The sequence below is a fragment of the Sceloporus undulatus genome, chromosome 6 (genome assembly GCF_019175285.1).
Source record: "Sceloporus undulatus isolate JIND9_A2432 ecotype Alabama chromosome 6, SceUnd_v1.1, whole genome shotgun sequence".
In the NCBI taxonomy this organism is placed as follows: Eukaryota; Metazoa; Chordata; class Lepidosauria; order Squamata; family Phrynosomatidae; genus Sceloporus; species Sceloporus undulatus.
Genome location: NC_056527.1, coordinates 86,765,505 through 86,778,510, shown reverse-complemented (window position 1 = coordinate 86,778,510; position 13,006 = coordinate 86,765,505). Strand labels below are relative to the sequence as shown.

General features: G+C 41.8%; 1 protein-coding gene across 2 annotated transcripts in view; it reads right to left on the bottom strand.

The window, feature by feature from the left end:
- The window catches only part of CDK12 (cyclin dependent kinase 12), a 97,598-nt gene that overhangs the window by 3,734 nt on the left and 80,858 nt on the right, over positions 1-13,006 (bottom strand). Inside the window, exon 15 of one of the 2 annotated variants that reach the window (XR_006104476.1) lies at positions 6,590-6,701. The exons of the other annotated variant lie outside the window; for it this stretch is intronic. The gene's annotated coding sequence lies outside the window, so the exon portion shown is untranslated. The remainder of the gene's footprint in view (positions 1-6,589; positions 6,702-13,006) is intronic. 2 annotated transcript variants of the gene reach the window in all.

The following is a 13,006-nucleotide window of genomic DNA, read 5'->3' as shown; positions in this document are numbered from 1 at the left end:
GTTTCTTCAGCTGATTTACAACCTATGATGGTTATTAAACATCTTTTCTTTTTTAAAAAAAAAAAACATACCAATCAGAATCAGAATTGTTTTACCCCACAACAAACTGCACAAAGAGGACATTTGATCTGTGTTAAGTATGGGTATGCACTCTATCAGTGTAGCCAATCTGCCTGAATTTTCCTGGCTTGGTCATCCTCTCAATTGCCTGGGCTGCTTGCCAAAACAGAAGGATTGAAAGGGAGTGGAGTGAGAATTTGTTTCTACTGCTCATTGTTATTTCTTCTATTTTATATGTATATATAGGCTTAAAAAAACAAGTTTGCCTTTCAGAGGCAGAGAGAACAGAGTTAAACGCTTTATACTGATCATTTTTAAATATTCTAGCCAGAAAAGAAGTCCTTTGAACACATTCAAGAGGCACTTTGTACTGGGGAAAGTGTGGGGGAGAATGCCTTTGTAATGCCTGGCATAAACAAATGGCATTCTGCAAATGTTCAGAGGCACTCAGCTCAAGGTGGCAGAATTTCTGAACACAGGCGCTGCCAAACCCTAGCACTGTGCCAGTTTAAACAATAAACTTGGTAAAGGCTCTGTGCACTTTCCTATGATGCCTCTGAGGATGGTCACTAAAATACCTGCCTTGCTCACCTCCCTTCTTTTCAGCTTTTTGCCTTGAGGTAGCTTTATTTATTCAACTTTTGGCCTACATCTAACCCGAGTTTTGCATTTATCCATTGCATTTCTCACTAAAGCATACCCTTCAAATGCCCTCTTTTGGCAGGGACAGTTCCAATTAACCCTCTATTGCCCCATTATTTCAGTTGCTTTAAACTGTTTTTTTTCTCCTCTTCCCACTTTCCTCCTTTGTTCTCAGCTTACTTCAGTCACTTCAAACTAGGTTCAAAGTACAAAAGTAGTTTGTACTCCATTACCTCAGCAGAGAAGAAAGAAGGGGAGAAATCTTGTCCTTCCCAGTAGGCTTAGGCAAAAGCAAACTGCTGCAGCCTCTCCTACCTGATATGTTCTTCATTAATAGTTATTGCCATCTTGACCACATTCTGATGTCATGTGATTGTTCCAGTTGTCATATGTGAAATGTTTCCTTCATGACAACGTACACAATGGCATATTTAGGATTTTTGTGTGGACTCCCATCCAACCACTCAGCAGTGGTAGGCCCACTTCAGCAAGGTAGCTATATCCTGTGCCTCCAGAGCATACTCTAGGACCCTGCATTGAGACAGGTGACTGTGACTCTACCCTCACAGGCAAGGGGACATATAGTCAACATTTTGAGATTGCAGAAGGTGGAGAATGCTGTCTTGTATTAATGAGAGTCCAGCATCTTGCTTCCAGAAGTGGCCACAGATGCTGTGGGGAAGCCCACAAGTCAAGTGTGAAAGCCACAGTCTTTTCATGCTGTTTTCCTCCAGCAACTAGAATTCTGAACATATAGCAACTAAACATGGGAGGTAACTGTGCTAATATAGCAACTAATATTTCCGAGCTAATAACAAAGCTTGGAAAAGCTACTTTTTTTGGACTCCTAGAATCCCCAGGTCAACTGGCTCCTGGCTGGACTGGCTGGTATATTCAAGAAGTTATGGAGTCCAAACAAAAAAAAAAAGGTAACTTTTCTGCACTCTGCTAATAGCTATTGTTGGATATATCCACCATGATTTCTTTGCACCCAGCCTTTACAAGAAACCACCTCAGCCTTGGGTGGGGAAGGGGGGCATCATTACATCTTGTGAAATTGAGTTCCATTGGTGTGTGATACAGGCCTTGCCTTTGTTCTGAATCCAGATCAGTTTTCATGACCCCTGAGTGCTAGTATTCTGATAGAGGAAGGGGAAAAACAGAAAACAAATCTCTATTCTGTATTGTTTCCCTGGCTTGTTCAGCTCACCTTGTAGGAGGGAGAGAAAAAAGGCCCCAAAGTCCACTGGTCGGACTAAAGGCGGGCGGAATTAAGATATAGAATGTTAACGTATGTCAGGAATAAATGAGTGCCACAAAGGAGTATAATCTGTTTTTCTAATATGACCACAAGCAGAGTGTTAGTGGAATTAGGCCGACAGCTGCTACGTTATTTCCCCCCTTCTCTCTTTTTCAACCCCCCTCCTCCTGAGCACTCTATGTGCCAGTAGGAAGAAAAAGGAGGAGGAGGAGGAGGAGGAGGAGGAGGAAAAAAACCCAGCACCCACCACCATCCTATTTCTCTGCCTCCATTCTGCGGTTTTTCCGCAGGCACTGCTGCCGAGTTGGCAGTCCTTTGGCGTCACACCTTACTGCTTTTCAAGATTGCTCCGTAGAGAGCTGGGGAAAATGGCAATTTTGTGTTGACGCCGCTTGGCAGCAGGGGGAAGAGTGAAGAAAAAGTTGGAACCCGTGCCAAGGCTTCCCTGGGGAGAGATAGGAAAGATAGAGAGAGACAGGCATGGGGAAAGTTCACACACACACACATACACAGGGCTCTCTCACACACATGAGATGCAGTTGAGTACTTATGCATGTCCTTGGCCTGCTAGTCCATGTTGAAATGGACCAACTTCATTCTAAACATGCAACCTATGTTGCCATGACTAGAAGGGTGAGAGGAGGAGAAGAAGGCCAAGCGTGTTCCTTTCTGTGTGTTTGTGTATGTTGCTTAATATTTTTTTTATTTTTATTTTTTTGGATAGCAGTAGAATGCAGTATGCAAATGAGATTGTTATTACCGCAATGTTCATCAAGCTGAGCTGAGAAGACATTAATAGCCTGATGAATATGCATGTGAATTTGTTAATTAAGTTAATTATTCTGCTGAAAATGCATTCGTCTTCCAAGGACATTCTCCCAATGATTTCTACATGCTCCAGTCATTAGTCATGCTATATTTTATCAGTGAAATGAGTTTGCTTAAGTTGTTTTTTTTAAAGAAAAAAATAGATAGAAAAAGGAAATACAAAAATAAATGAAGGAATTAGAAAAGGCGAAGATCAAGGATAAGGTATATGTACGAGATAAATGGGAAAGGGAAGAATTTAAGGGGACAAACACAAAGCCAAAGTTTGAAGGGTCTCTTTAGTTTGGAAACAACAATGTGATATTCTTGCTTTTTTGTTAAAGGGGGGCAGCGTGGGTGATCCAAGCACACTCAATTTGCCATTCCGTCTGTCCGTCTCTCTTCTTTAACTTCTGTCTTTTGTTTGATGAAAAAAAAACTTTTTTTTTTATTCTGGTGCCAAATTTCCAACACATTAATTAATTGTTGTAGCCAATTAACTGTAGTTGTGCAAATGAGTTTAGCACTAATTACCATGCAGTGCTTGTAATCACATAAAAACTTGCTGAGAGAGAGAGACAGAGAGAAAGAAGGGGTGGGGGAAAAGAAGGGAGGAAGATAAGCGGGGGGGGGGGGGGAATAGAAGAAAAGAAGACAAAAAGGAAGAAGTAACTGATAATGCTGGTGCGCTGATAAAGCAATTGTACATACAAGTGCCTCGCAACACTTTCAGTTATGGTAGACAAAAATGCCTTGGCCAATAGGGACAGGAATGGTAAGGCAACTATTGGTGGTGGCTGTAGCCGATGATCCGTAGGTGGAGCCTTGGAAGAGTAGAAGGTGTGGCCTGTGAGACTATAGGATGGGGGTCTAAAGTTAAAAAAGTTCAGCTTGGGGGGTTATGGGCTTGGGCTTGCAGGACCTGAGCAGAGCAGTGGAGGATAGGGATACTTGGAGATATCACCTCCACAGGGATATCATGAGTTGGCAGCTAGCAACAACAATACATATGCATACCCTCCAATAGTCCTGATTACAGTTACAGTTAGAATTAAGAGATATAGCCACGTTAATCTATAGAATCAGTATGTTTGTTTTATGCACAATATTATTAAAAATATTGTATAAAATTAGGCTATGTGTGTAAGGTATATATGAAACTTAGAGGAATTTTGTGTTTAGATTTGGCTCCCAGCTCAAATCTTTTGTGCATAAAACAAAATTTGGGTACAGAAAACAAAAGTGTCACTCGGCCATTAATGAAAAAAGTTTTAGTGTGGAATATTTCAAATATCAGAATTTTGGATAAGGGGACTCAACTTGTACTGGTAATGATGCTAAATATTTAAATATTTAGTAGATAGATAGATAGATAGATAGATAGATAGATAATTTAGGAAAGGACTTCCTTTTTTGAAAGTAAGAAGACAGAGATTGACCTAATGCTCATATCTATTTCTGAGTTTTATACATTGCTCCAGCCCATAGCTACAATGAGACTTTATTTCAGCACAAATGTAAGGTAATTATTTAAATGCTGGATTGAGACTTGGAAGATCCAAGAACTGGGCAGGCATAAATATCCTAGCATTTCCCCCAGATGGGTGTTGCTGACAACCAACCTTTCTTAATAAAAGCAAAACTGGTGGCACAGTGGTTAAATGCCAGTATTGCAGTCATTCACTCACAAATCACAAGGTTGTGAGTTCAATCCCAGCCAGGGGCTCAGGGATGATTCAGCCTTGCATCCTTCCAAGGTCGCTAAAATGAGTACCCAGCTTGTTGGGGGCAATTAGCTTACAGTTGTTAACTGCTTAGTGCAGTATGAAGCAGTATATAAATGAAGCTGCTATTGCTATTGCTAAAACTGGTGCCGTGTTCTGTGACCATTTGCCTGTTTGCCTTGAACTCTGCTCAGACTCTTGACTACTGGACTGTCCCTTGGACCACCTGCCTAGGCTGTGTACTGAACCATGGACAACTTAGGGGCTTATTGCACAGCTTTAAAAATCGGCTTACCACTCCCAAATTGCAATCTAATTTGGGCTGCATCCGGATCCTATTGCATGGATTTGAAAATTGGACGGCTGAACTCGGATTCTATCCAGAAGTTACACAGGCTGCACTCACCCGATGGCATTGGCAGCAAAAATCCATGCGATAGGATCCGGATGCAGCCCAAATTCGAATTCAGTTCAGGAGCGATAAGTCGATTTTTAAAGCCGAGCCATATGCTCCTTAGACTGAACTTGTGCTTCTCGTCTGATATCTTGGTGAGCTCTCTCTCTCTCTCCCTGTAACTCTGTGGGACACTGGGCTTTCGTGCTGAGAGTCTAGTTTGCTTCCCAAGAGCAAACCAGGACAAGTATTATTTTAAAGTAGTGATATGATCCCTGAGCACATATCAGTAAACAAGGACAGCATCAGAGGAAGGCGAGAATTACTTCATAGTCTGTTTTTGGAACTACCAAATGCATGTGGTACACAGACAGCATTCTGTGTGCAAGAATGTTTATGTAGGAGGGAATGACTAGTTACTCCCCCCAGCAACCTCATAGCCAGCTCATACGCATGTATAACCAGGATTTGTGGACTCTGTTTTAAGCAGTTTCAGTTAGGGATTTTTGTTTTTGGATCGTCGTCGTCATCATCATCATCACTATCATCACTATTACTTTCCCTTTTTTAAAAAAGCCATTACAAGGTGGCTTGACCCAGGCAAAAAACTTCCAAGGTAGGACAACTCTTTTGTCTAAATGAGGCACACTATATGGATTAAGCAAACCAGCCTATCCCCAACTCTGCACTATTTAAATTTACCCAACCCATCACCTTTCCAATAGGACTGATTACATGTCCACCACCCCAACCATGCTTCATGACTAAGGAGACAGGAGTTGTGGTCTAAGGGTTGCTAGACTGAAAGCTGGAAAGGGCTGCATTGTAGAAGGAATTTCAGCAGGTGCTTGTTTGTCACACAACCAGGTAACAAGCAACACCTGCTGAAATTTCCTCTGCTAAACAACCATTAAAGGTACAGAGCTTTCTCTAGTTTTCAATCTGACAACCTTACATCTGGAGAGCATCGGATTTATGGGATTTTGAGGTACCGTATTTTCCGGCGTATAAGACAACTGGGCGTATAAGACGACCCCCCAACTTTTCCAGTTAAAATATAGAGTTTGGGATATACTCACCGTATAAGACTACCCCTCTTCCAACGCACACCAAATAAAAATTAAAAAACATCAGATTTGTCATCAATATGGTAATTTTAATTCAAATGCTTATGACATGCAGGTACTTAGCAGGAAAACTTGTTGTATACAAAGCCTGCTTGGATTGGTCAGCTCTCCCTGCCTGCCCAACCGTCCCTGTCTCCAAGACGATCAGAGCAGTAATGCAAACATGTCTCTTTTTTTCATACCCCGGGTGTCCTGGATGCCTGCAGCTTGCTCCGCCCTTCAGTTACATATGCAACGATTGCAGATTCTCCAGTCTGGCTTAGAAGTTTCAGCACCTGCCCTATAAGATGACACCCGGAGTATAAGACGACCCCTGATTTTTGAGAAGATTTTCCTGGGTTAAAAAGTAGTCTTATACGCCAGAAAATACAGTAAGTATGCATACATGCATGTTATTTGCAGATGGAAGGGCTACTAGACTTAAATATAAGGAAATCAGTTCCATCTAAAATAAATAAAAGAACACAGTCTGTTTTAGAAAATGTACTAAGGTGAGAAAAACAGAATCAAACCCAATCACGATCCAGTTTAAACCATAGTGGGAATGAGGCCTATCGTGTTGTTATTCACTCACCTTTCTGTGGGTGCTGGAAACTCAAGCCCATGTTTATAGCCCTTTTCTTTCAAAAAAGAGAGAGTCAGAGACAGAGGTTCCTCCAATACAGTTCTGCTGTGTCGGTAATAACCTGATTGATTCAATTGGTAGATAATTATTAGGTACTAACATGGCTTCTTAAGCAAGGACAGAGATATTGTTACTTCACAAGTAATGTCAGTTCAGATCCTTCAAAGTCCAACCAGCTTTGAGTACATCATCATCCACAGTTTGAGGATTTTTACCAGGACTTCCAAGACATAGTGTTCTTGAACAAACTGTGTGAGTGCAGCCCATGATCCCCTGAGAAATCACATAAGGGCTCTATGGATAACTGTAGTTTGCAGAGGAAAGCTGGCTCTGCACAAAAGACAGAAACCTATCCATTTTATATGCTGCCTCTGGTGTAGTGACCATAATGACTCCATTGCCCAACCATAGCCCCAGAGGATTCTTGAACAATATTTCAGTTTTCACAAGGACCCTGCCAATTAGAAAACAACATAACATTGATAGGAGTGGGAAATACCTCTTCAAATTTTACTTCTTCCATCTGGCTGCCCAGACTCCTTCTACACTGCAGTATCACTGCAGTTTGATACCATGTTAGCTGTCATGGCTCCATCCTATCAAATGCTGAGAGTTGTAGTTTGCTGTGGCACCTGAGCTCTCTGACACAGAAGGCCAAAGGTCTCACAAAACTATAAATCCCAGAATTCCACAGCATTGAACCATGGCAGTTAAAGTGGCAGATTAGACCTGTGTTTCTGATTGAGTCTATCCACACACATTCTGTTTGAAGAACTTTGTTGTCCTAGTAATAGTAACAGTAGTAGCAGTAACAACAACAGCATCAGTATTTTTATAATTAGGAATGGGGAGGTAAAAGGCATGCTATGACCAAAGCATTTATTTCAGTACCCTGAAAGCATCAAGATTAATACTTATAAACTGTTTTTAGGAAAGGGGTGTGGATTTATGTAGTGCAAATTAGGGAAAGTGTAACTCAGCTCCCATCATCTATGATACTGGCCATGCAAGATGAGGCTGATGGAAACTGGGAGGCCAACAACATTCAATGTTTTCAAGTGCAAACGATGGGGCATTTAAGAACTATGTTTTGTGAAATAATATGTGGGGTTCCCCCCTCACTGGTAGCAAAATTTCTCTTTTGGGTGACAGAGCTTGCCTTTGCAAAAGGATATTCCAGTGCTTACAGTGCTTAACAAATATTTCACTTATTACAATGCTGTACATAAATGCTAGGATAAGTCATTCCTTAAATTCTAGAATCATGAGAGTTGGCAGTAGTTAACACAAAAAAGAGATGAGGCTGCCTTGTAGTGGGACCTTGGTATCTGTGGACTTGCCATCTGCGTATTTGAATATCCGCAGATGGAAAGCCCACATTGTCCCCAATGACAGCATGTGCACATGGCTCTGCTGCCATTGGGGACAGCCCCCATTATCCCCATCGACATGTGCACGTCACCTGAAGTCCCATTGTCCCTAATGGTGGTGCAGCCACGTGCACATGCTGCCATTGGGGACAGCAGGACTTCAACATCCGTGGATTTCTGTATCCATGGGGGGGGGAGGTCTGGAATGGATCCCACGTGGATACCAAGGTTCCACTATACTAAGCCAGAGTCAGAGCTGTGAAAAGTTATTTTTGGGACTACAATTCCGAGAACCCTTCTGTTAGCATAATCATAAAAGGTAAAGGTAAAAGTTTCCCCTTGACATGAATGTCTAGTTGTAACTGACTATACATTAGACATGTGCTCATCTCTTCTACTAAGCCGAAGAGCCAGTGTTTACTCTGGTGTATGGTCGTACTGGCCGAGAAATTCTGGGAACTGTGGTTCAAAAAAAGCAACATTTCAAAGCTCTGAGCCAGACAGACCCTTGAACCATCTAGTCCAGCAGTATCCACATGACATGACCACAGCCTTTCAGTATCTCAGGCAGTAGCATCACTAACAAGGTGCCAAGGTGTGGACTGTACCAGGTGACACCCTAAGTGGGGTGACACCACTGCTCCCCAAACATCTGCATTTTGCCAGAAATGGGCTGTGGTATTCACTCGTGCCTCGTTGAAATGATGAACAGATGGTGTGAGTGGGTTAAGGCACACTGGAAGGAGACAGTACAGGACCCAGAGGTTGTTGTTTTTTTTTAATTAAATTAAATGTTTAAAAATATTTTTTTAAAAAATAAAAATATTATATTCTTTTTACATTTTTAAAAACATCAACTTTTACAAAATTTTCATTTTAACCACATGAAAGTACAGTGCTCCCTTCGTATGCGTGGGGGATCCATTCCGGACCCCACCTACATAAGGGGAAAAATGCAGGACCTCAAATCCTATTTTTTTCTATGGCAGTGCACTTCCACATGCCACTAAAAATGCCGAGGCTTGCCGTCCACATGACTTTGAGTCCGTGTATGGCGAGCCCCCATTTAGTGCGGGCGCACTGTATGTATATGTAAATATACTGAGATAGTGTGTATCATATTGTACAGTTGGCCCTTGGTATCCATGGATTTGGCAGTGTATACAGTTTATTCATGACAACCAAATACAGGTTATAGCCATCAAATTACAAAAATAATTAAAACCCTTTAAAACTTCCAGAGGTTTGAGTATCCATGGATGGCAAGCCCATCTTATTCCCAATGGTGGCATGCACATGTGGCCATGCCACTGTTACAAACAGCCCCTGTCATCCCCAGTAGTGGCATGTACATCCAGCCACACTGCCATTAGGGACAATGGGACTTCACTTGAAGTCTTGTTGCCCCTAATGGTGGTATGGCCATGTGCATGCTTGAGCATCCACATATTTTGGTATCCGTGGTGTGTGTGTGTGTATGTGGAATGAATTTCCCACAGATACCAAGGGCCAACTGTAATTTAAAGGTATAATCTTAATTTTGCTAGTTATTTATGTCACAGTTATTATCATGATATTCAGTAATATGCAGGAATTATGATTTTATGAGTTAGCATTAGCCCAAAAAACATGCCTAAGGATGGGAGATCAATGCAGGGTTGACACCATGAGTTACCACACCAGTTGACATAAACCTTAGTGACACCAGTGATCACAAGCAGTGGTCTTTCATCCCTGCTACTTTGGATCCATTAAATCAAGATGCCAAGAACTGAACCCAGACCTTCCTGAAGGTAGTGCATACCCTCCAACCTTTCACAGATGAAAATTAGGACACAGATGGCCAAACAACATCAGAATACGGTCAAGATGCCAGAAGTATTTAATGACAAAAAACAGACTAGCAAGGAGAAGTTGCAGCAGTTTGTTTTTGTCTAAGCATTCTGGGAATAACAGATTCTTCCGCTTCCCCCACCCTGAGTTAATGGAGTACAAACTACTTTTGTGCTCTGAGCTCAGTTTGCAACAATTGAAGTAAGCTGAGGACAAAGAAGGAAAGTGGCAGGAGGAAAGAAAAGTAGGACATTTTAAAAGTAACTGAAAAAGTGAGATGACAGGATAAATTGGGACTGTCTCTGCCAAATAAGGGCAGTTGGAGAGCGTGGTAACGTGCTTGTACCTTGTGCTGTAGCTTTTCTTGCATGTCGCATCTGGGAAAGAGTGGCTTGTCCAGGGCTGGAAATGCCTGAACTTTCAACATATTTTATGTTGTCTAAAATAGTTCTGCTCAATGTGTTGATCTAGGGATGGTCTATAAGCTATTGGCTGCTAATCCCTGGCATGTTTCCAGAAAATAAAGAAGCAATTGTATCCAATGGACGAAAATAGGGTGTCAGCCCCCACCATACTGGAAAGAAACAGTAATTGCCAGATCCACACATCAAACAGATTGGAAAGCACTGCTTTAAGAAGGAGAGAGAAAGGCACATAGTGCATGTTCAGAAGAAACCCCTCCCCTTGGAGTCTTGGTGTTAAAACTAGATTCTGAGGTTGAGCATCAGGGAGTCCTGGCATGAATCACACCTTGGTTGATCTGCCCTCTGAGAGGGAAAACACATATCGTGGGCACACCATAAATTCCTTTTTGTAGAATGCAGAGGGAAGTGAGTTAGGGGAATGGCAGCAGTGATGCGGAGGGGGGCTGGTTCTGGGAAAATGCCAGTAGCTTGTCTCTAGGTAACAATAAAGACTACAACCAAGGAGCATCTGCTTCCCTTACTCCTGCTGCATCACAATGTTGGAATAACGCTAATAAATTGGCAGGCACTAACATACACATATCTATCTATATATACACATACACAGAGAGATGTGTATTGCAAGGCCAAGCTGAACTGACCAACAAATCCAAGCAGACTCTCACTCCCTTTGCTTGGGGGGAACAAAAGGAAGAGGAGTCAATCACCAGGAATTTCTGAACTAGTTTATAGTCCACACATCACACAAAGTCATTGCAGTAAATTGTCTACATATAAGACCAGCAGCAGCACCTGACATACTCGGGCATCCACTATGACCCACTGCTGTTGGGTTTTAATGGAATCCCTCTATGGCATTATAGAAAATTTTAAAAGTGGCTAAACCCACCCAGCCTACAAGTGCAAAGCCTTCAACTATCCTGATTTGGCAGGGAGAGTCGTGATTAATTCTCTTTCGTCTTGTTTTATCAGCTGCTTTAAAAAATATCCCAGTTTCTCTCTCAACCTCCCATTTCCCTCCTTTATCCTCCATAAGCTTCAACTGCAGAAGTAGTTTGCACTCACATTAACTAAGCAGGGGTAGAGGAGAGTTGAAGCAGAGCCTTGCCCTTCCCAGTAAGTTCAGGCAAAAGCAAACTGCTGCAGCATCTCCTAACTTGTCTGTGCTTCCTCATTAATAACTGTTGCTATCTTGACCTTACTTGGTGACATAAGTCCCATTTTTAATCTGTGAAAAGTTGGAGGGTTTACCAGTGCTGCTTGGAGTGCTATCAATACAGCCAGGTAATCATGTCAGGACCTATTAACAGAAGAGGACTTTGGCAAAAGCCCTCTCAGACATGGAACCAGTGATGTCCCCAAAGCTCGGGAATGGGGTGCTATGTCACAGGAGTGGTCTATGTATGTTTTAAGTCCATTCCCATGAAGAAGGTTACATTGATGGGCTGCGGGAATAGGGCTTTCTCTGGAGCCACTTGTCTATGGAGACTATCTCAGCTTGATGGTGCAGTTATTTAAAAATATATTTATGCCATCCAGAAAGTAAAGCATATGTATTTAAATCAGCCATATGTATTTAAATCAGGATCTCTCTTCCTTCCTTTGTACATAAGTTTGTTTTGCACTGAGTCTACAAAACAAGATGTGTCAGTTTTGGTCATCATGAACTGTGAAAATGCAGCACAGTGACTGAAATAAACAGCAATAGCATAAAGTCCCAAGAGACTGGAGATCATCAGAACACAGTGAAGAATCTCTAGGCATTCTATTTACAGCAGAAATATTTAATTTGAATTATTTCCCGTTGTTTCCCATAAGCTGTTTAGAATCTCTGTAAGAACAGACAGGTCAAAACATTCTTAAAACGAGCATACTCCGTTTAGGAGGGCTTGTAATTAGGGCTACAACCCCTTCAATAAGTTTTAATCTTAAAGCAAATCAAATCAAATATGAGCAAACTCATCTAATTCACAAGGATGTTTTTTTTTAGTAGAAATGTAAAGGGTTGCACTCTTAGTTGCTTCATCATGTGGACTGTAATTAATTCATAAACTGCCAAAAGAGAGAGAGAGAGAGAGAGAGCAATCCAAATGTTGTGGAAGCTGGAGCAGTTCATCTATGAGGAAAGGCTATAATGTTTGGGTCTCTTAAGGGGCAGGGGTTAGCAATGGCTGATATAATAAAAGTGTATAAAATAACATACAGTGTGGAGAAAACTGAGCTGTTCTCCCTCTCTCATAATTGTTGTTGTGTGCCTTCAAGTCGTTTCCAACTTATGGCAACCCTATACTGTAATGGGATTTTCTGGGGCTGAGAGTGTGAGTTGCCCATGGTCACTCCGTGGGTGTCCACAGCTGAGTAGGAACCTGAACTCTGATCTCCAGAGTCAGAGTTCTAGTCCTATGCTCAAACCACTACACTATGCTAGCTCTCTCTCACATAATACTATAATACAATTCATTAGGACTACCTCAAGAATTTGAATGGTGGGAGATTCAGGACAGGTAAATAAAAAAAAGTATATCTTCACATGGTGCATAGTTTTGTGGAACTAGGTAGTGATGGCCATCAACTTGGTTGGCTTTAAGAAGTTAGTCAACTAGCCTGAAGAAGAAGAGCCCTCCCTCCGGTCCATCTGCCTTGGTCCAGGCCTCAGAGGGAGAGAAGAATGCTGGACCTGATTCCCTCCCCCCTCACCATTCCCTTTATTTTATTGTATACTGTATGGTGTTTGTTTT